The sequence below is a fragment of the Agelaius phoeniceus genome, chromosome Z (genome assembly GCF_051311805.1).
Source record: "Agelaius phoeniceus isolate bAgePho1 chromosome Z, bAgePho1.hap1, whole genome shotgun sequence".
Classification (NCBI taxonomy): Eukaryota; Metazoa; Chordata; class Aves; order Passeriformes; family Icteridae; genus Agelaius; species Agelaius phoeniceus.
The window spans coordinates 79,987,774-80,012,422 of NC_135303.1; the positions used below are offsets into that span (position 1 = coordinate 79,987,774).

A 24,649-nucleotide genomic window follows, 5' to 3' on the forward strand; every position below is an offset into this window, starting at 1 on the left:
GACTACCCCCAAACTCCATCAGGCACAAAGGGAGTTGTTTGGCTATACCAATAAGGTTGTAGAGATATACTGTGTATGGATTGGAACCCAAAACTTTTGCATAGTGGTCAGACACAAAGACATCTGTTCACAGGACTAACACAGGTACAGTTTCTACAAACCATCAATTCATCAGCTAGGGTGACTGAGGTCTGCTAAGGAAAATGGAAGGGGCAATGGGGTTCAGACTGAGATCGCTAGGAGTAAGGCTAGTATTGGGGTTGTGATGAATAAGATTGGAGAGGATGTTGATGGTCGAATAGGCTCTTTGATACATAGTTTTACACCATCTGCTAGGGGTTGGAGGAGCCTGAAAGGGCCAACAATGTTTGGGCCCTTTCAGCCTTGTATGTAGCTTAGGATTTTGCGGTCTACTAGGGTAAGGAAGGTTACTGCGATTAAGATTGGAAGGGCATAGGAGAGGGCTATGATGAGGTTGATTAATCATCCTACAGATTTACTGCAATATGGAATATTACTGATCCTGTTTTCTCTTGAGGCTATAAAAACTCAAATTCTATTTAAATGCTTGGATGCTGTAGCATTATAGTTGTTATTAATAACCTCTTTCCAACTTTCCCTCAGAGTTGTTGTCTGTTAACTACTGACTTTTTTGTATGAAATTACTATTGTGCATCCAAAAGAATATTTCATGTTTGGACTGACCAATTACAGAGTTTGAAGACCATAATGGATTTGTGACAGTATTTAAACAGCTTTTGAAATTCTAAATATTATCTCCATCTCTGTTAATGTCCTATTTAAATGCAACTGATTATTTGTTTTTATGTTTTCATATATCACCTCTGTTCTAGAATTACAAGCAATAAGCTTATTAAGTGATCAGAGACAGCAATCTGCTGCCTTAATGAGCACAAAGCCAGCAAAGCATCTTTGCTTTGCACATTCTGAGTTCAGTTTCACACACTTGGAACCCATCCTCAGCAGTCACTCAGTGCCTGATGCAGAGGCCAAGCAGGTCTAGCACTGTAATGCACTAATGCTCTGAGTTTCGCTAAATGGCTACAGAAAAAGAGAAACAGGGAAGCATAAATCATTCCACACCAACAGAATGGGTGCTGTGTTTATTCTCTTAATGCACAGAGGTTAAAATTTTCTGCTACATTTATCAGAGTTTCATATCCTCTCACCAGCACTGGGCAGAGGTTCTCGTCTCTCCAGCGTTCTCCATGCAGCCCTGTATCACCTTCCCCCACAGGACCACAATCCCACACAGCGGATCCCTTCCACAAAATCCAACCACTAGCATGGGCACAGCAGGACAAAAGACTATGTTGCAGACTGTGTCACTACAAACAGGAGTACTTTTGTAACTCTAATTTATAAAGCTGAACATGATTTAGTAGGTACGGGTGTTGGCATGGCAGTCTGGATCTCTTGGCAAGTCAAAAGATAAACATAAATGGTTTAAATTAGCATGGTAAGTATGAAAAGCGTGGCAGATGAAGTTTTAAAACTCAGAAATGCTTGATTTGTCATGTAGTCTTTCAGCTATTGAGTACATGGCAACAGAGTAGGGCAATATTACATCTGAAAAGTTACTCCAACCCTACCGTCTGTGCATATGCATCCACCACCAATTGTGTCTTCCAGCAGTTATTCCATCAGTAAGAGTGATTTTCATTCTCTTTGACATCCTCACAACATGGTATGTCTGAAATGCCCAGCAAATAGCAAGGCACATTAAATTGTTCAAATGAGACATTAAGTTCCGCCCTGTTGCAAGCCATCCCGCTACTGTGAAGTATTTCTGAATTTTATACTAACTTATTAATATTGAAGAAAATAACTAATTTTAGGGATTAAGGTATTTTAAATAGAATACATGCTTTCTAAAGGTCAATAAAATATGTGTTTAAATGTATTTTCAATTCATAATCTGCAGTACATGTGATATGGACAACATTCATCTCTGTCAGAAAACAGCCTTTCCAATCTTCTGCGAAAAATTTTTTCTCATACACTGAAAACCAGCTCTTTGGTAAGAGGACGCTTGTTCCATCTCTCGTGCACTAAAATAATGTGTAAACAAACACCCACCTCATACAAAGATTTAGACTAGGATTCATATACGGTAAAGGAAGATTTCCCTAGTGATAAACAGTTTGAGCACAAAGTGTTCCTTCAAGTCCTGACATAAATCTGTTCCTGCCAAGCTAGTATCTCATTGCATCAGCCTTTCGCCTTCACCACACCGAAGCAGCAGCCCTACTACCTCTCTCCCTGCTTTCCTCATACTGCCCTCTCCCCAGAATTACTACCTCAGCTCAACTGGGCCAAAGAATTATCTTTCCATCCCACAAACATTTGGTAACAAGAGAAGAAAACCCTTTTATTTAAAAGAAATATGACTCTTTAGCTAACCTATTACTGAAGGACTCCCATGTGGGCTGAGTAGATTCATTATTACTGCTGGTAGCCTTGCACTTTCTTACCCCACCAGCTTTACCCCCCCTTCTTAGTACTCCTATAATTTTTATTAATTTGTAATGCTTTTGAAATGTTTTGATATGTACCTTAAGACTGCAAGATCTTCAACTGGGCTGAATGCAAGCAAGTGCTGTCGTGTCGATAAAGCACTTATTTTTCAATAGGAGAAAAAAAAAATCAAAGCATCTCTGCCTCCATTGTTTCCTCAATAACAAATATTTGCCGCTTCTATTTTATTTGTGGAAATCTGGTATTTCAAATAAGATACAGGATGCTATATTTATTCTGTTCAATGCTCCTTTCAATGGTGCAAGGTAAAACACAATTTCTGCAGCATTTAAAAGAAGCAAGGCCTAGCTCCAGGTGATATAGGCACTTAGACATGTACATACAGTCAGGCAAAAGAGACCCTGCAAGTGGAAGTTATGGTCTAAAAGGACAACTATATACTCATACTTCCTTAGTTCATGAAAAGGAATGGTACCAATCTGTAAATGGGAAATTTGCCTTCAGAGCTTTTAATCATTCCTTACTGGAAGAGGGCACAAGAGGTCCTACACAGTGTTACATGCCACTTCAGTTTGAAAAGATGTCTAGAACTGAGCTCTATAGATTTCCCCAACACAGCCAGTGTGGCACAAACACCCATGGGAGCAGTGCTGTGGGCTGCCTCTACAGAGCCCTTGATTTCTTACACTTGAATGGTGCTACACTGTGCTATGCAAATACATCAAGACCAGGAGAGGAAACAGCCCATGGTAACGAAAACAATGATTGACCATACTCAGAGAATTTAAAAATATTTGGTGAGTGTCTATAACTTTTCTGTACATTAGTGTAACTTTCAGCAGTTATAGTCATATATTTGATAAAAGTACCACTACCACTTACTGGCAATGTTAGAAATTACTCCTCAGAAAGATTGGAAGCTGTCTTGTTTGTCAATCCTTCATAATTATTAGAACATGGTAACATCATGAATTAACACGACAAGTAGCAATTCTAGTAATGCGAGACTGAGATGTGGTGGAGATGAAAGACACCACATTCCTATTGAAACAGCTCAAGCTGTCTGAATAACTTTCAGTATTACTTACATTTATCACTCAGAGCCACAAGACATCTCAATTGCAATGTACTTTATTCTCAATATTCAAAATAGCCTATTTTAAATAAATACCAGCATTTAAATGTATCTTACCAAATCTCCTTAAATTGATTCTATGCCCAACTGCATTTTCATTGCTGATGTGAGCAACCAAGTCTATGCTAATGTGGTGGTTTGACAGGAAATGTTTTCTGGGAGTTAAGAGTCTTTTGGACTTAAGCTAAAAAGATCTTGACAAATAACTTCAATTTTTCATATCAGTAAATACTTGCTTAAAGCACTAATAAAATGGGATCTAACTCAAGTGGTGGGTTACAGTTTTTTAGTTACTTCATTCTTACTTCTGACATAATCATGACCAGAAAGATGACCAGGTGTGGGTCTTCTGTAGCTGCTACACAAAAAGATAAGTTAAGCTGTGACTGAACACCATAAAGTTAATAATACACTATACTCTAAACAAAATGTACTGCACTGAAAAGATGAGTAACTAGTTCACATCCACTCACTGGATCTCCAGCATTAGCCCTGTGAGAGTTTGCAACAAGTTTTACTGAAGAAGTTACTATGATAAAATACTAGTTACTCCTATGCTATATAACCCCTCCGTTTGCACACTTCTGCTGAGAACATTTGCAGTATTTATTTTTCAAAACATTCTCTATTTTTTTCATCCTATGCAATACTTATAACACGCCACACAATAAGAAACAAAATTATGGACAAATGGCGTTAAAAAAAAAAAAAAAAAAAAAAAAAAAAAAAAAAAAAGAGGCGGATTTGCAGGGATTGTATAAACTGGAATAAATCATACAGAAGAAAAATTCTGATTAGGTCTATTACAGCGGAGAAGATTGCGACGCTGGCAGCTAAACGACCATTCTTGCTCTGCTTTTAAAGCCCAAGTCCACACAGAAAAGAGGGCTTCTCTGAAGAAAACTCTTTCTCCAGATCTCCAAGGCTAGGCTTCTCTTTCCCGACACCCCATCCATCACCCACAGCATGGGACGTGACAGGAATTCTCGCCCCCCGCCCGCCGTCCCAGCCCCGGCCAGAGCTGACGCCGCGCTCCCGGCCCGGCTCCGGCGCCGCACTGCCCACAGCAGCGGGACACGGGCGGCCCCGCTCCTGGAGCGGCTCCGACCGTGAGGCGAGCTCGCCGATCCCCCGCCAATCCCGGGCGAGGGAGGTGAAGCCGGACAGGAGCGGGACCCCGGCCCGCCGCCCCCGGGGGCGGAGAAGCCGCTGCGCGGCCGCGCCGGGCGGGCGGGGGGAGCGGCGCGGAGCCGCCGCCCGGTACTCACCGACTCGCTCGGAAACTTCCCCCAAGTTTCGGCGGCGCGGCGGGCGGCAGCGGACGGGCCCCCCCCCGGCGGGCGCCGGCACCATGGGAGCGCCTCAGCGAGCGGCCGCCACGGCCGGCCCCAACTTCTGGGGAGGCAGCGACCGTCATAAAACGCGAGCGAGAGCGGCGGGGCGGCGGGCTGAGCCCGCACTCCTCCCGCGGGGCGGGGCGGGGCGGGGCAGGCGGAGAACAGAACAGAGCGGAGCGGAGCGGAGGGACGGAGCGAGGGAGGGGAGATCAGCACAGGGCGGGGGGCGGCGGGCAGCGCAGCGCTCCCCCACACCCCTCCCCGTGCACCGTCCCCCGGCGGCGGCAGCAGCACCGGCCTTGGCACTGCTCGCTTGCCGCAGCCCGCTCCGTGCCTGCCCTGCCGGGGCGCGGGGCACTCAGCGGCCATCGCCGCGGAGTCCTCGTCGTCTTTCACCGCGGCAGCTGCCGGCCGCGTAGACGGGCTCAGAGCGGCGAGGGCGACCGTGCTTGGCGGGGGGGGCGGCTCGGCGCGGCTCGGGGATCGCCGCCGCCCGGCCCGAGCCCCGGCCGCTGCCGGCACTTCGGCTGCGCCGCGGGGCTCCGTCTAGACGGGGACGGCGGCTGCTGCAACGCACATCCCGGCCGGACGGGCGGGAGCATGGCCCCGGCGCCAGCTCCGCGCTGTGGCCGCAGTCCCACTGGCGACGGCTACCGGGGGCGAGCCCCGGGCTCCTGGCCCAGCCTGAAGCAGGGGCTCAGCAGAGCTGGCAGTCGTGTTTGTGTTCAGGATCGACGAGCACGATTTTAGGGTGAAGGGGGTGTCGGCGTGCCACGGGCGCGGCTGCCAGGTGGAAGGGATGGCACCTTCTGCGGCCAGGTGTGTGGCAGTGCACGCACAGAGCTAAGTAGTGTGAGTGTAGAAGGTAGCTACAGGAAAAAGGAGAGCGTCTGCTAGGGATTGTCTTAAAATAATAAAAGATTTATCGTCCTAAAAACTGTTTAGGAAAGAAAACATTAAAAAGGAGCATACCATCATCAGTTTATTTAGGTACCATTTGCATTGACGAAGTACCGAATGCAGACCCTCATGTGCAAAGGTGACCTCGGCAGTGACACATTGTTCTTTAAGGCCCTTGCGGGCCCCCTGTCATGTGTGTGGCCCCACCTTCAAAACGGCTCAGCATCTGGCTTCCTCGTAAAACAAAGGTGGGACAGCAGCCCCACAGATCAGTGTTGCAAGAGTTTCACAATCATTTAGTAAGTCACAAAGCCCGCTCTGAAATTACCTGGGAATAGAAGGGAATTGTATCTCGCCCAAGCTTTCTGCTGTGTTGGGTGTACAGGAATAGCAGTGCCGGCATATGGAAGTTGTTTGACTATAATGGTTGGGAACAGTTCTGGCACCTTGGCTGCTCAGGTCGGTGCCGCCCTTCCCTTCCTCTTGAACCAGGTGCTCCCAGACTGGGAGCTGCTTGTCTTCGGAGGCTGGTGCTCCTCAAAGACTGACCTGCGAGCAGCAAGTGATCTGTCTTCAACTGTGCTGTTGATCCAGGCTTCTTCTGCCCAGAACAAAGTGATTCCAGGGGGCTGAAGACATGTATAGGGGTGAGATGGATCATGAGGTGTGACCTCATCAGCTCCCAATTGACTTAAGGGAATTAAAATCCCACACGTTGATAAGTATATGATGAAAGTATTGCTTTTGAGGTTTTAAAATAAGGGCACACAGATTCATCTTCTTTATTCCTACCAGAACCTACCAGAACAATCTCTTGCCATTTCCTCATTCAAAATCACAGGAGTAGATTTTTTTAAACAGTATCGAACAATACCATTGTCTTTGCACTAATATATGTGCAAAGGACATTAAGTTCCACTTCTTACCACTGGTCAGGGAATTCATATCCACATCTCCCGGGAGATGCCTGTGCTGCCAAACTAGCAGTTGTTATTCAGACCTTTTATTCTTACAATTTGTGCTGAAGCTATGGCAAAGCATGATTAATAACCCAGTGTGTTAGAAATTGCAGCCACAGATCTGATCCTGGCCCTATAGTCTTGTGGTTGAAGCACTGTGATAAAAGGAGAAGATTCCAGGTTCAGAGATGTTTATGGGTTTTGTTAATACAACATTCCTATAACACAGTAACATCTGGGACTATGACAAACTGGTTTGCATTAACTAAGTGGCAGTGAGAGCTGAACATGTAAAATACCACATGAATAAACCAGAGAAAATAATTTATTTCTCCCTCATTATGTATACAAATAAGCTTGGATAACAATAAGTCCATTGATTTATTACATAGTCTAGGTTTACAGCTGCCTGGACTTTCTCCATACTAGATAAAGTTTTCTATTTCTTCACATGATAGGTAGTTCAGTTTCATGTGGACTAATGTCAACGCAGTACGCTGCCAACAAGACCAGATTTAGGCAAAAGCAGGCAAAGTAATTTTCAATCAGAAAGTTAGTGAGGGTGTGGGGGGGAGCTGGAAAGACAGGAGACAGGTAAGAGTGGAGTTTCCACATTGTCTACAGCTGGCCTTGGATCTGTGGAAGCACAAGGCTGTGTGTCGCTTGTGTGTAGGATAAATACTTTGAATTTTCTCAATCACCCCAATACAAATAAATAGCATAATAAATAGCCAGTGGTCTTTTGGCTTGTCTCTTATTAAAATTATTTTTTTAAAAAAGGTCTGTCTTTTGATAACTATTATTCTCAGTTTCTTTGGAGGATTTCAGGGTATATTAAACTATTTACTAGATTTAGTAGTGCTGATCTGTGGTAGCAGTTTGATCTCCCAGATAAATTAGCAGCAAAAGACCCAGGATTGGTACCATATGAAGGATGAGTCTTATCTCAGCAACAATATAGAAATTGGCTGTATTTTTTATACATCCATTAGGAAACACTTTTAAAACTATGTATAACTTCATAACTAACACTTTTAAAACACTACTTTTAAAACTACGTATAACTTCATCCATGTCCACGTTCTTCACTTTTTGGCTTATGCTGTATTATCTATCACTCTTCCAGATTCCATCCAATCTCCTTAAAAAGCCTGGAAAAGCAAGTCTGGCCTGAGGACATTCAGTGAAGACACCTGAATTCTGACCATTTGCTCTGACATAATATCCAGGGCTGCTCACACCTACCCTTTTCTCTACATGCAGTTGCTGCTTCACTCCTCTCCAAACAGTGTTCAAAAAAGTTCAAATCCTTCCAGCACATGATGCTCTGGAACCAAGTGCAGAAGACAAAATTATGCCTGAGTCTGGTTTTCCTCTCTGTTTACAACAGTGTATAATGCAGTGTTTGTAAACAGGTGTCAAATAGAATTCCAGCAGCTCAGTTCATGATAATTCATCTGAAAGAGGTTCCTTCACTGCTAAGTGTCTAAAGCAAGTGCTGTTTGTAATTTCTGCCAGACTTGCTTGCCAGTGAGTGCCTACTGTAAGCACTGGCTAAAATCTGAGCTTTTACAGCATAAAGGTAGCTGTATTGGTAAATTTTGTCAGCCAAACTCCCGTGGCTTGATTTAGCAGGTAGTAGTTGCCTGTAGTCAGCAGAAGCAATGTTAATTTATATATTTCTGGATCAATATAATGGGGTACACATGCAAGGTCCATGCTAAAAAAATAAAGGGGTTTCTTTGTGTAGCAGTTTGTACTGAAAGGAACTCAAGTGACATTTTGTTGTTGGGCTTTTTGCTAATACAATAGTGCAAAATGCACTCTTAATTGACACTGCTTTACCTGCAGAGCTTTTACATGAGGCCTGAAAAAAAGGTGGTTTAGTCTGAGGAGTTTAAAATTCCCTATGCTTTGAGGTTAATGTGTGCATGGATATGGTTCTCTTGAGTGAAAAAGTACTTACACTAATTACAAAAAAATTTTATATTTCTCAAAACTGCATGAAATAATGCAGAAGGGAGATTAAATAAAAATATTGTTCATATTCTGCATTCATAACTGCAGTTTAAATCTATAATCTTATTTTCTTGGCTTTTTCTTTAACACAATCATAAACACATAAAGTGAACAGATCTCAGGAGCTCTCCAGTCCAACCTCCTGCTCAATGCAGGGTCAGTGAAGAGAACAAATCTTGCTGGGCTTTACCCAGTCGGGTTTCAAAACCTTTCATGTCTGGAGGCTGCACAGCATATTGGGACAACCTGCTCCACTGCTGCACTGTCCTGTGGGGCAAGAGGTTTCCTTTCTTATCTGCTCTGAGCTCCTCAGTTCTCTTTATGCTCTTTGTCTCTGGGCTTATGCTCCAACTCCTGATCTGGGCATCCTGGTAGTGCTTCACTGGGTCACTCCACTTTGGCAATATCTCTGTGTACCACCTCATGGGCTTTTTTCCCCCAGGGCAAGATTTTGCATTTGTCCTGGCAGAATTTCTCACAGGTCCCATCATCCTGCTCGTCCAGCCTGTCTAGGTCCTGCTGTAAGATGGCTCTGCCCTTGTGAGTGTATTGACCAATCCCTCCAGTTTGGTGTTATCTGCAAACTTGTCAAGAGTACACAGTACCTCCTCCAGGTCATTGATGCAAATATTAAACAGGACAGGTATAGATTACTGGCCCCCATGCACAGGGACTATGAATCCATAGCTTTTAGTAATTCAATACACACCTTTTTCCAATTAATCTCCACTGATCTTATCTAGATGGTAATAAAAATGGGGAATGTAAAAGGAACATGTTTGTCTTTTGGGAATGAGCTAGAGAATGATTCAGATGAGTAAGTGTTTCCCCCTTTGTGTCATACTTTTAGAAAACTTAAGGGGAAAGAAAGTCCACTGGCAATGTGTGAAACTTAGGTGATAACCTTCACAGAAAGTTAATCAGTCATTTAGACATTTACTGTGTTTTCCATCAAAATATTTGTTTTTAGGATAATAGCAAGTCAAAATTCTGTGCAGGGAAAAGTTAATTCCTCCTTCCTTCCTTCACCTTCCTAATGTTCTTTATTCATGTAAGAAATAAGGAATAGCTGAAAGAAGAGAAGCTCTCTTTTAATCTAAATTTCCATCATAAGTAGAATTGCAGAAAAAAAATACCATGACACACGATTGCTTGCCACAAAAAGAAACCACACTAATAAAATGCATATTCCAACCATGATCAGACTCGTACCAAGAGCTGGGAATGCACAGTGCTTGCTGTATATAAAAGTAAAACCAATATTTAATAGCAGGTCTGTTCTCAGCCTCTGAATATGTGGAAAAATTTAGTTTGTGGGTTGTCTCAGTTATTTCCTTTAAAGCTACAGAGCAAAGCTCCCCCCAAATACCTCATATGAAAGCAGAATAATTACCTAACCAATAAATATCTGTGGAAACAGAGAATTTTCTCTTAGGAACTAATCTCCAATGAATCAATGTGAACATGCATGCAGGATAACAAGGCACAGGCAAAGCAAGAAAGGAAAAAATAAAGAAATACTCTGCCACAGCCTGAGGTCTCTTGCTCTCTCATTCTGTTGTTTTTAAGTCATCCATCATGTCATTATCTACAGCTAATATAAAACAAAGACCTATCTGGCCATGGAATGAATTCACTGACTTTCTGGTTCGCTGGGAAAGGTGTATATTGGTGGTATTTTCCTTGCTTTTTTCTGAAGAAGGGAGATGGAGGATTGTAGAGATAAAGGTTTTGGCTCAATTGATATATTCACTGCTCTTTTAAAATGCAAGAAATATCAAAGCTGGTCCTGGCCTGTTTCCAGCACTACACAGGTTGTCCTGCATCCTAGATGTTATGTTAGACAGAAGAACTTCTCCAAATGAACAGTGAAAAACATCAATCAATTTTGTGGCATGTATATGCATATATAGGTGTGTGGGTGTGTTTGTATGTATTATTTCATGAATGTGTTGTTATTGCTCTCTGGATCTTAACTGAATCCCATCCTTAGTCTGTCAAGTGTTTATTGAAGACTGTGACTACTGCAAAGCTGGAATCAAGAGCCTCAGACCATTTTCTGCACCAATTTGTCCATATTGTCCTCCATTTCTTTCTGCCAATGAACAAGTTTGGGAGTCTGGTAGATCTTCTGCCTGAAGGGCTTTTGTCTAAGTGTCCCAAAGGTTTGGACACTTCAAACAAGGCTTTGTTGCTTTCCTATGTTTGAATTCCTAAATTGTAACATGTTAGAGACCTAACCAATTAATATCTCCAAGTATTTTATATTTAATTGATCAGAGCATTTATTCATCGTCTACCCACGTTTCATGAGCATTTTTCTGCAACTTTTGCTACACATTCCTGCTCTCCACATCAAGTTCTTTTGTCTCTCAGATTAAGGTGGAAAGGAAAATGCAGAGGAACAGACACTATGCTTGATTATTTGTGTACTTAAAATTCCACTTTATGCTTAAACAGTAGTGCTACCATGCAAAAGACAACAGACAAGAATTTGGTCAATGTCACAGAGCATAAAGGATGATTCTTAAATTTCTTGGGCTAGTCAAAGAATGTGAACAAAGACAGATAGTAATTTTGTTTGTTGTTTTCATAAGTCTGCTAGTTCCAGGAACTGCAGCATCCTTTAATTTATGATTCAGCTTCAGGTCTCCAGTTGACAGATCATAAGCATTTGTGATAATAAGGGATTTGAGATGGACAGACTGATCAAATACATGCTGTTGCCATCTCTACATAATGGGTGTGCTTCTGTTCAGGATGACATTAACCATTATCTGGAGAGTGTGGGTTTTTACAATTCACCATTTTGAGAAAATTGTAATATCAGGAAAGGAAAATCTTGACTTGCATTATTTTGTCATTCAAATACTCACAGGGAAGTTTCTCTCAAGGCAGAATATTTGTATGTGCATAGAAGTTCCTAAGATGATGGAAGGTAGCACTTTGACTCTTCAGAAAGACTGTGTTTGTTCACATGCTTCCCAGTTCCACTCTGTATCATCCATCTAATCAGGTGTAAAAATCAGACCCACAAGTCTGTAGCTCCCTGGTTTCCCTATTATAGAGTCTTTTTTGCAGATGTGACCTATAATTCTCCTGTCAGTAACCTTAATGAAGCCATAACCACCCTATAGTCAAAATACAGATCTCTGGACCCTTTGGGTCTAATATAACAAGTTCTTCTCCTCCATGAGGTCCTCCCAGTGTTTTGGCTGTCCATCCACACAATCTATGGTCGGTCCCCTAGCCCTCAATCACTGCCTGGGTGAAATTGCTGTGTACGATTATTTCAAACTCTTCATCCTGCATGCTTGTACTTTGATGATGCTTGGTACTCACAACTGTACTGATGGACACAGAAATGGCCTTAAGAGTGATCCAGTTTGGGGTGTGTCCTGCCTTTTTCTGGTTCATGGAGTTGCAAAACAATATTTTACCTTAGATGATAGCCATATGATGCATACCATATATCTTGGGGAGGCCAAAGAGCAGGGGTCCTGAGAACAGGAGTGCTCTTATACAACTCCTGAGTTCCGTCATGGGGTCTGGGGCAAGCTAAATATAAAGATGGGTTCCAGGAAAATAGGTGACCTCACTCTAAGCAGGATCTGATGACTACTTCCCTTCATTGCTGCAGACTCAAATTGAGCAGTAGCTCCTGCACCAGAAAATCCCACCTGCTCATTATGGGCTTAACATGTTTGACATGTCATTATTTTGACATGGTTACCACACTTGAATTACTGAGAAGCCAAATACAGTGGAAAGCTATGAGTTAGCTACTCCTAGTGTAGTTCATGCAAGTATCCCAAAGCAGGATTTACTTTTGTTTCCTAATTCTTGGTATTTTCTTGACTAGCTTTCTAAATATCTCAGTGCAAAAGACTCCCTTACTTACTAAAGCAACCTGTGTCAGATTTTCACACATTATTACTAAAATGCTTTCCATAATGCCTACCTCTTATTATTTTGTTAAAATTTAAATTCAAGATTTCTTCTATCCACACTGAAAATGGTGATCAGATTATTCTCTTCTGTTATTGAAAATAATTGCCATGTACTCTAGAGTTTTTCCTTTGTCCTAGGCCAAAGGGTCTCTATTTTTAAAATCTTTCATCATGGATCACATTTTCTTCGCTTCTAATCACGTGCAGTTTTGGGCTTTCTCCAGTTGTTTCATGTCTCTTCTGAAGTATAATGCCCCAAAGGGACCAAGTTCTCTACATGACGTCCTAATGGTGCTCAGAAGAGAAAGGCTTGAAGGCTATACTGCTATTTATAAATCAGAGCATTAAATTTGATTATTTCCACCTAAGTGCAGTACATAATGTAGAATTTAAACCATTTTCATTCCACCACTGCAATTTCTCAAGATAATTCTGAATTTGAATTGTGTCCTTCAATACATTCATATTTACACATCTTTTCAACTTTGTCTTATCTGCAAACTTATTAAGGCTGTTATTCATATTGTTAAAATAAGGTTGAATAAAGTCAGAACAAAGAAAGGTCCTGTAATTTTGTGATATGAGAGTATCAAAATAAAGAAAATGGGTCTAAAATTATATGCATTACCAAATTAGATTTTATGATATTATTTTTCATTTAAAGTATTTGCAAAGAGTTTACCTAACTCTATATATGCTTTGAATTTGTTTCTGGGTTGTTTTTTTTTTCTGAGTTGAAGTTAGATTGATTAGTTTAATATTTACAGCCTCCTCTTCATCTACTTTCTCCCCTCTTATTATATAAGGCAGCCGTTATTTTTCATCCTTTCCCAGACTTATATCTTTTAGCCATTTTTGACAGATTCTCAAGTAATTGCTAATCTGAAGAATTCACCTCATTCCTAAAATATCCTAAAATAGGCCAAAGTCTGTCTGGTCTGGCTGACTTGAGAACATTCCATAAGGCTCTACTGACCCTGTTTTAAATTGAACACTTAACTTCTTTTCATGAACATTAATTATGCTAGTGAGGTGTCTGCAACTTTTCTTGTCACATGCAAAAAAAGGTTTTAAATATTACAGTCTTCTTGGGATCATCTTTGTGTCATTGTCTTGCCTCCAGTCTACAAATAGTCAGGAAAAGCAATCATAATTTTGTTTTCTCTTGGTTATTTTTAATGCTTTTTTCCTTTTGAAGTGTCTTCTAGCTCTGTGTTTGGTTTATGCCTTAGTCTTCTGATTGCATCATACTGTTATTTTATATGTTTAGGAATTTGATCTAATTCCCACTTTTCAGATGGAACTTTGTGAGTTTGAGATCAAGTAAAAGTTCCTGGCTTACCTGAACTAATCTCTCTCTCAATACTTTTCCCTTCTGATAAGTATAGCTTATGTTTTCTGCTACAACTTAATTACTTTTTTCTTTGACTTTCTTATTGACTTGAATTGGTGCAAGTTGTCTACTTCAAGTCCATGATTGTCGCCTTTTTCTCTATTTTCTTACCTGAGAATATATACTCTATAATTTCAGTCACTGTCTCCAAGTCACCTTTCATCATTCTTTTCTCAAACAGCTACTTTTCACTGGTACTTTTCCCTGGTACAGAAGGACATCCAGAAGAGCCTCTCCTCTCTCTGTTTTTAATACAGAAATAGAAGTGGTGAACAATGCCTTTCAGTATAGAGCTTGTTAATTGATCTATGCACCTGATGTTTCCCTTCCTACCCATTCTTTGCATAGTTAGCTCTCTCGTGACTCTGCTTCTGTGCATTGGGTGTTAAATGATTTGTCATTTGTTCATGATAAAGGCTTCCCCTACATATTCTCTGTTCATTCTCTGTTCTGTGGTTTAGTTTACTGACAGCTGCAGCTGAGTTCTCCTCTTCTTTCAGCATCATCCACAAGCTTTTGATGAGTCCAGCTTTCTCATTTGTCTGCAGTTCAGTACCAGTGGAGGGCTATGTCCTTTAATGTTACACTGCCCTACTATGTAGTTATCTTACTCATAACTCTGTTTATCAGTAAAGTCTTTTTTGTGGTCATGTTTTAGGTATCCTTTCTACTCTTGTTGATTTCTTGTATCTCCTCATAATTTCAACTTAGTTTGCCATATTTCTCCGCAATGCACACGATTTTTTTTATTAAATTTGTTCAAAATGGATTTATGCATCCAAACTGTTCACATACAAGCAGTCATAAAGAGTGAACAGTTTGGTAAATAAAATTGAATTCAAGCATGTCGATTTTCCCCTGTTCTTTTTCTTGGAAGATTTTTACAGTATTCTTTTGTTACTGACTATCAGAAAGACCAAACAGACAAACAGGGAAAAGAGGTCTTTTATCAAAATTCTAAGTTATATTGTGCTTTTATTTTTCATTGTTTACTTGAGTCTAGTGGAGTTTAGATAGCAGCCTTGAAGTCATTTGCAGTTGTAATATTTAAATGGATTCAAACAATGGCAGTAACATTTACCTAATGTTTTGTTGTTTTTAGTCACAATTCTAGCCCTGAAGTGAAGCACCAACAGTGCGTGTCCTTTCCAACTGCCTTTGACTATACTTGATAACGTTCCATCCATCCTAACGTTTGTAAACAGATACTTGGATATCCAGCCAGCCCAAATCTCTGACACAGGCTACAGCTAGAAATAGCCTATGCAGAAATAATCCCATAAAATGGTTGACACAGCCAAGAGGAGGTCCATGTTATGTTGACAGTTGTGATACTTGCTGTTTAACAGGAACACTAATGACTTCAACCCCAGAAGGTGTGATCTAGTGAGAAACTGTCACAAAACTGCTGTTTCCCATTTTCATAAATTCAGTCTTCCACTTTTATAATCTTGAATTAGTAGTTTTCAGCTGTAACTCCTAGTGCAGACATTGGCCTGACATGATGAGGAGGTGAGCAGCCACAGCTGTGGACTCAGGGTTGAAGGTCTGTTTGCCTCTGACCTCACTCTCAGATCAATCCATGCCTGGTCAAAGCTTCCCCATAAGAGAGGTACTGGAGTACTCCTGTTGCATCCTAGAAATTTAATTTAATATATGAAACAAATCATTAACTTACCCAGGGACAGGGAAATGCGAGGGAAGTTTGTAATTCTGGAGACACATCTCATTAAAAAGTATAGCATCTGTTATTCGTGCAGCACAGACACTGTTTATGTCACCCTGCAGAAGTGGCAGCCTACAGGATTGGAACCATCAAGCCCCATCCATTTATCCAATGTGGAAAAATAGTTGGGAAGAATGGGATGGGTCAGGCAGGCAAGGATTACAATAGTAAGATTACTGTCTTTGGTATGTACATATTTCAGCAGTCTCAACAAAGTATTGTCATGACTGTGTATCTACTTATATGTTGGGACTTCCTCATTATTTTTTTCTCACACCTAATGATTTTAATGAAGTTTAGAGACAGAAAAACCAGAACAGTGTGGGATGTTTTGAGTAACTGCTGAAAAGTGAAAGAGAGGCATCTCCAACACATAGGATTACATAAAGAGTCTACATACATCCTGACAACTAGGAATCATGAGATTCAGGTGCACACCATTGACTCCAAACTTCTTATTCACGTGGGCAGAGAGGGAAGATGGATATTCTTCAACATCCTCTGCAGTTTATATACAGGGGTCCACAGTTTCCAGTTCTTGTGTCATCTGAACATCTCAAACTCTCTCAGAGCCCATTTTAAGCAATGAATCTTGAGATAGGATCAAAACTCAGCTTTTCTTGTGGTTATTAGTATTCATTGCATTCCATGCTTAAATATATTCATGGCCAGCAAAAATCCTTTTCTTTATCAGTAAAAATTGTCCCTCACCTGAAGTTACTCACTTCCTTCCCATTTTTTCCCCTTGGTATATTGATAGTTACAGTATTGTCTCTTTGCTTTGACTTTGATTTTAGAAAGCTGCTGTAGTCACCTCTCAGGTCAGAGACTGATAAAATCAACAGTCAATTCTAATAGCAATGGAGATTCACCTGGTGCTTTATACTTCATTTGCCTAATAATCCTGCTCCTGACTTGCCCTAAAAGGAGAATTTCAAGTTTAATGCAATTTTTTTCTTTTTTTACTCCTTTTTTGTTTACTTTGTTTTGATTTGGACCGAAACCTGAACATTTAGAAATTCCCTGTGAAATTCCCTGTGAACTGAACTTCTATGAACCTAATTCAAAAGTTGCCCACTTGAAGATCAGTAGTCACCTTAGTTCTGCTACCTAAAGTCCTAAGCCTGTGACTTTGGTTTGAGCAGTGAAATACAGGTACTTGGCTGCCATATATTAAATATGGCTGCTCTGGAGTCACAAAATCTGAAATCCACATCAGTCCTGGCATGGTCCTGTTGCTAGTGTGAGCAAAGTGCTCAGCTTCTGGGAAGCTCCCAGCAATCCAGCCCCCCCTTGGGTTCTGCCGAGGTTTCTCAGAGACTACAAGGTCCAGATCACATGCTTTAGTGGGTGAAACACACTGTTCTGTGAATTTTCTCTTTTCTGTCAGTAATACTGCCTTATCTCTGTACAAAGTCCTTTGTCTGATCCATCTTTCTGCCCGCGGTCCCTTCTCTAGAGCAAGCCACCCTGACCACGGTGCTGCTGGAGCTGGCGATTGCTGCCAAAGAGAGGCCACTGCTACAGGGAAAGATGAGAAGCCTGACCACCCTGAGGAGTAGGACAGGCAGTGCCAGGAGGAGTACATGTACCTATCTACCTTGATCCCCTAAGCCTTGCTGACAAAGCTTCATCCAGCCATCCCTTGTACTCCTTTTCTACTAAATCCCATCTTCTCTCTTTAGTGAAAGTAATTTCAACATAACAAAAAAATAAAACAAGACCTGGCAATGAGATTTCTCACTGGGCCCCGTATCATCCCCATCACGTAACACACTCTTTGGCATAGTTTTGACCTGAGTCAGCAAGTCCTGAATAATGCCAGGGGAATAGCACTGGCTGGGAACTGTTTCCAGTAGAAAGTACAGAGATGACTAAACCACTGGAGCTGGCTCCTTGCTCTTGGACTGTCCCAGCACTGTCCCAGCAGTGTCTGAATCCCCGGGCATGCAACATGGTACACGTCAGGGGTTTGCAGCACATTCGTGCAGTTTCACACCATGAAAACACTGTTCTGGCAGACTGAAACCTGAGCCTTCACACAATTTTAGCTACAGAAATAATAATTATACTATACAAGTGCTGGATGGGGGCCCAGAGGAAACCATGGCCAAAAGCTTTGTAAGTGTGGGCATTGCCCATCACTGACTGCTTCTGTTTCACTTAGTAGTACAGATGTAGACATGATCATCTGCCTACTCGAGCTGTCTCTAATTAATTTCCATAACTTAAAACCTAATAACATGAAAACAAAGGGGGTTTTGTCATAGTCTATCCAAACACCTACCAGTTTTCTGTCTGTGTAACCCAACCAAAAGCTCTCTTTGAGTCAATGCACTCAGCTTTTAAATGGTGCTTTGTGTAAACTCCTGGGAGTTTTCCTCCAGCTAGTGATCTCCAACCACAGCCTCCCCTCCCCCCATCCCGACACAGCTGTTGGAGATCACAGTTCAGGAATACAGAGCTGGAATAAAAATTACTACAGCAGCAATGCTCATTGTCTCAATTGCTCCTTTCAGATGCTGCTTCATACACCAAGACTTTCTGGAGTCCCTTCTATGTAAGAGAAAGACATTAATATTTATGCATGTTAATATTCTTTCCAAATCTTTGCCAGCCTTTTCAGATCCCGCCTCTTTCCTTCCCTGCTTTCTGCTGCACAGCTTTCTGCTGCACAGCTCTGCTTCAGTACAGATTAATGTTTTCAGAGGCTGAAGCTCCTTATGGTCATTCCCAGAACACTTTTGTAACTGAACTATAAATTTCAAATAGAAATTTTTGAAATTTCTTTGAAGAAGGAATTTTGAAGAATAAGACCGTGTTATCTCATAACTGATGCTGTTGTTTGCCTCTGCATCCATGATTGCAGTACCTTGGACTTGAAGGCTTTTCTATTATAGGAAATCAGTTAACTCCTTCCCCCCATGCTGGGGGAAGCTATCTTCCCTTCCCCACTCTCAGGATTTATTTATTGTCTTGAAAGTTTTTTGTATATACCTGATTGAAATATCCATCTGAATAAGTACGTTAGAGGAAAGGACACAGGGAAAATATTTGTTACAAACAAAAGTTCAATGCTATTCTGAATTGACTTGTTCTTTTACATCATTAAAATAAAATATGTAAATCCTTAATGCTAGAAGATGGTTACAGTTCTGAACTCTGCAGTTTAAAATATTGGCTGTTCCTTATCTGCCGAGTTCAAATAAGGGCCACACCACAGGGCCAGGTCCTTCACATACTCATGAGAGCTTTGCCATCTACAGCAGCTGCAGCAACAAATGCAGCACCTGAATGCAGGCGGAACAGCCACTACACAGAGGTATTACACTGAGCACTGAGACATTTACTAAATGAGATAAATAATTAGATGTGTCCTTGCTTGCCAACATTTGAGCTCCCTTTCCACATCTTACAGGGTCTGGTCTGAGAGAACCAACTCCAAGAATGTGCTTGGTGTTTGACATCAATGCAGGGCTGAGAGCTGTGGTGAGCTCTGAAATCACAGGGCTATGGGACTAGAGGGAAAACAAACAAAATTTTTGTGCCAGTCTCATTTGCATAATACCTATCAAGTCTTCAAGTCAATTTTAAAATTAATTTTTCAAACAAAAGAACTAAATTTACAAATATACACAATATTTTATATAGCAGTCTAATCCTCATCTGTCCCCATTGGGTGGTAATCATCACACTTTTTTTCCCAGCAAAATGAAGACCATGATTATAACCGTGATAATTGTTACAAAATTAAAATTTGAGTCCAGTGAGAAAATTTGAAATTAAACTAGACAAAAAAAGCAACATTGGTGTTAAACTGTACTTTCATTAACACCAGAATGAGCTAATATATGCTATTAGTTACAGTTTTGCTGCTTATTTTCTTTTGCCATTTTATTCCTAGACCTTGTGGTTTTGTTAAAATAGGAACAATAAGCATCTGTAGTGTCCTGGGTCACAGATTGAAATGGCCTCTTTCAAAGCATATCAAGCGAATACAACTGGAAAAACAGGTCTGAAACAAAATCCAGTGCTAACAGAATAAGCCTGAAGTGTACTCACTTGATAATTTTTTACCTAATTACACTTGATTACAACAGATAAGAATGACTTGGTTTTTACTGGTAGCAGTAGAGTAGAGGCACTGAATTTCTTAGTCCTTTCTCCTGCTATAATGGCCTGGATACCTCCTGTTGTCTCAAAATGGAGAAAATTATCAGCTTGCCCCTCAGTAGTAAGAGAGAGATCACTTTTCCTTCATGTTTCCTAGACTCTTTGCAGCATTCAGTCATGTGCCACTTTATCCTGTAAGTGTTGTATCACTATACTCCAAAGTACAAATTTGATATGATCTTTGTCTTTCTTACCATTTTTAATACTCAAGCTCTCCTTTTTCTTCTCTATCTCAACCTTTTGTTCTTTCTCCCTCAGAAGGCTGCCAGCTTAGTCCATGGTTACTACCTCTTCTTCCCTTCTCTAGAGATACAATGGAAATTCCTTAGGATGTGAGATGTGGAAATTTCCTTTTCTGGTATGCCTCTCACTGCTTTTTAACTTCACTTTAGAATATTGAACCGTTCTTCTCCCCATCCCAAAAATGCCTCTAATATTTTCTTATAATTAAAAAAAAAATTCTTCCAAGTTCCCATAATGTAGCCTAACAACACATTTTGTAATGCCTTGATCTATTAAGAGTAATGTTTCCATTATTTGTGCACTCTAGCTATTTATTCATCAGTGTCCTGGCCATTTATAGGCAGCAGAACAGCTGACTTCAGCTGACTATTACAGTTGGGGTTTCATTCCTTTTCTAAATTCAAACTGTTATCCTTGAGATGGATGAGACTCCCCTCTTTTCCAAAGGCAGAATCCATGAAACTTTTATTGAAAATGAAATTCAGCTTGGAAGAGCAGAAAAAAAATCGCTGCTGTGATGATCACAATCCTCATTTTCCTCCTCACTGTTTCATAAGGATCAAAAATTGCCCCTAAAAGTAGGACTCAAGCAAATCAGGGACTCAAAACTAGTTAAACAAGGCAATTAGAACAGATATGTAGCTGTAAGTGTTGGAAGCAGCAAAACTTACTAAAGGTACATATGCCATTACCTGGTAATCCTGCCTGCAGGAAAAAAGGGGATGTTGATCCCGTGTAGCCTCCACTGATCTTCTGTGCTATTCCATAACATTCTGCTTATTTCACAATAAGTTAATGAGCCTACTGTGTTGCAACTCCAGCCCAGAGCTACTTAATTCATTGGGCTGGCACGTGTACTGTTTGCTGGTATGATAAATACCACCAGAGCTCCCAGGTCACCAGGGTTTGTGACATGACCTGTGATTGTAGTCTGGGCAGAGTCTGGGACTAGCATGAGTGCATCCCTGCCAGACTCTGTCTTGTGACCAAGGCACATCAAGGGCATTTAAATAAAGCCTTGGTCCCTTTAGGTCCCTCCAGCTAGTCACTTGTTGATCCTTCTTTTTCCCTACCAGAAGCTATTCCCCATAATGATCCTGTAGCATGTCTGCCACTAACAGTAAGAGAATGGTTAATACAGTGATTTCCCCTGGAAAAGGAAAAGGCCTCAGAAGGTGCAAGTGTTTATGTTGGCTGTTTAACCTTGACAAATATCATCTTTGGACTTGACTCTTCTAGGCCGAGTGATTCAGTTCACCCTTCCTCCTTTCCCAAGGGTTGGGTAGCCTGGGAAGTGAGTCCTATCACACTCATGCTCCACACCACTACTAATAGAATTTTGCTCTAGACATCAGCGTCTGAGATCTAGGAGAACAGAAGATTTCACTGTAGGATGCTCTATGCAGAGAGCCATTGTTCTGCCAGTGCAAGAGAGCTTTTCATCCTCCTGGACCAGACTAGTCAAGATTCAGGAAGTGAAGAAGAATGGGTTGTGGAAATGAGCATGATAATCCATAACGCACATCCTGTCCTTAGCTAGACGATGGCCAAGCCAAACAAATCACAGAATCCACCACAAAAATCCAATGCTAACATAAAAATGAGGCATAAATGGCTTTCTGGTGGTAGTTTTGTTATAAAATCCCTCATCACTAACAAAATCATAGAGAAAAAGCCTTCTTTTCTGTGTGCAGAAAGGAGATATACCTTGAGATACAAAGCACTTGGGATGTAAAGGAAGTCTTAATGGGTGACTTGCTTTGATTAAGTCAGCCTGTGAACTTTGAGCACTTATTTCTTAGGCAATCTTCAAAGACTACATTCCCTCCAGATTCCTCAGAGTCAGGCCTTTACACAAAATGTACTTGTCTTTGTATTGAAGAGTTGTTTGCACTGTAGTAATTCTTGCTTTGTCAGCTTACTGAAACCATCATAACTGCCTGTGATCATTTGGTACCACCAGTCATTTTCCATTTTTTGGGTTCTGCTTGATTTCATCTGGCTTTCAGAGCTGTGCTCATCTCTGCACACAAATAGTCTCTCAGTTCTTCACTATCTGAAGGAAGTAATTACTGTGCTCACAGCCCCTCAGCCATCACTAATGCCTAAGCAAATTTCAGAAGCATGGGCCAAGACAAACTCTATTCCCTATCACACAGTCACCCCGACACAGTAAGTTTTCTGATTTTTGTTGCGAAGCCTCCGTAACGTGGTCTGTGTCCGGCACTGACACAGCTGTAGTGTCAAAGTGCAAATGCCTGACATTCTTCAGTGCACTTATCCTCATGAGGAATACATTTCCCTTCTCCCTGCTTGTAGATGAGAAGTTAGGTCTCCAGAGGATGAGATTTAAAAAGTTTCATCCCTGTACACATCTGACTTTCCCTCCTGCCTGCAGAGAGACCCTTAATAGCCACAGGAGCTAGAACATCTAAACACGAGTTAGAACCTATCCTGAATTTCTTACTGAAAGCTGCAGAGGAAATAGTTTATGATTCGGGGAACTGGGTACACATGCTTTGTAGTCCAAAATATTACTGAAGGTATTGGTTAATGTTTCCACCTTCTCAAACTTTGTTTCTGAAGGTAGCTGATATATTCTGTACTCAGAAGAAAGATTTTATTTCCCTTGCGTTTATTGGTAAAAGACCAAGAAAGTACATCTGATTCCAAAAATAAGTTAGAAAGACAATCAGTCCATCGTTTGAGAAATTACCAAAAAGAATAATTTTGATTTTGTTGGGTTGTTTCCTCTTATGATTGGTTGGGCTCCAGGCAAAGAATATGCACTTGGCAGTGAGAGACAGCTACTCCCACTGCACTGTCATTGTAAGTCAATGACTAACTGGAAATGCATAAATAAATACACAGACAAGATTAGTAAAGACAAGATGACCCTAAAGCAGCTGAGGACTGTAGGTTAAAGTCACAGGCAACCCCTAGCACACCTTGAAAACTGATCACTGAACATTTATAATATTTGCATTCAAATTGAACCACGCTGTAACCTGAACCTAGGCCATAAACAAATTTTGGCTACAGCAGTAATTTTCAAGATTAAACCACTTAGCCACTTTTTTCCCTTTGGAGGTAGATTTTAAGAGCAGAAGCAAGGCAGACATTTCTGGGCTGCAGCGTGAGGATTTGCACAGGAACAGCAACCTCATGGTGCAGTTTTGAATACTATTGAAATCTAGGACTGAGGTAATTTGCAAGGTAGCAATAGCATCAATTTCATGACTGTACCACAGTAATCTTTCCTGACTAAAAAGAGATGGAAAACCTGATTTATTGCTGATAATAAGATCAAGATTGGGCAAACTGGGGTTTTTTTGGAGAGTTGTCAGAGATTCTAGGCGTTTTCTGTATTAAATGCTGTTTATAAAAACCACAGCCGTACAGCAACACTTCTTTACAGGTGCCCATGCTAAATATGGCCTCCCAAGTGAACAGTAAAGTTCAGAGCGCAAAATACAAATATCTTTAATTTAATAAATTCAGTAAGTAAACCTGTAAGTTCTCAGCTGGAAGGACAGAAAGTTGTATGAGAAAGAAAGCACTTGACTGGCTGTGGAATGGGGGCTGTTGCATTAGGGATTTTGTTGGATGGCATATACATGACATGTCTTTAAAATTGGTTAAAATAATACAGAGAATGTTTATCTTATTCTAGGACATGAATACAAACAGCTTTTGACAGAAAATAAATACTACAAACAAACAAAAATAAAACAAAAAACAATGCCCAACACAAAACACCCTCCAGAGAAGTTAGAAGCTCTTTCCAGATAAAGCTCAGATGTCATACATATGTCAGCTGCAGGGAAAAATATTAGGATGAACCTGTGAATTAAAGCTTCTATTGGTTTGAGTGCCTACTCTTGCAAATCAGTGAAATTAATGTTCAGAAGTCAACTACTGGATTAATACAGTAATAATCTCATAACTTTCTGATGAATGACCTCCAAATGCTGTGTAAAAAGAGTATGGTAAGAAATTGGCTTGCAACCATTTGCTACAGAGATTCTTTTTGAAACTGATTCTTCAAACAAATTTCAAGAGGTCCAGTTTTATGTGTTTTGTTTTGTTTTTTTTTTTATCAGAGGAAGGATGATGGGAATATCAGCCTTGCTGTCTTGCTAGTGAAAGAAAAACAAACAAAAAAATCCCTCTTATTTGTATTCCTTGGCAGTAAAAGCCATGATAAGAGAATACCCTTATTCCTCTGCTATTCTTTTCACTGATGCCATCCTAGTCTCAACCTGTCCATGCATTCCCCTCCTGTTTCTTATTCAGAATATGTGTGGTCTGGCTA

General features: G+C 40.9%; 1 protein-coding gene across 2 annotated transcripts in view; it reads right to left on the reverse strand.

Moving 5' to 3' along the window:
- Positions 1-5,117, reverse strand: part of GHR (growth hormone receptor) — a 118,689-nt gene extending 113,572 nt beyond the window's left edge. For both annotated transcript variants that reach the window (XM_054652223.2, XM_077171769.1), the window contains exon 1: positions 4,903-5,117. The gene's annotated coding sequence lies outside the window, so the exon portion shown is untranslated. The remainder of the gene's footprint in view (positions 1-4,902) is intronic.
- Positions 5,118-24,649: the final 19,532 nt, after the last annotated feature.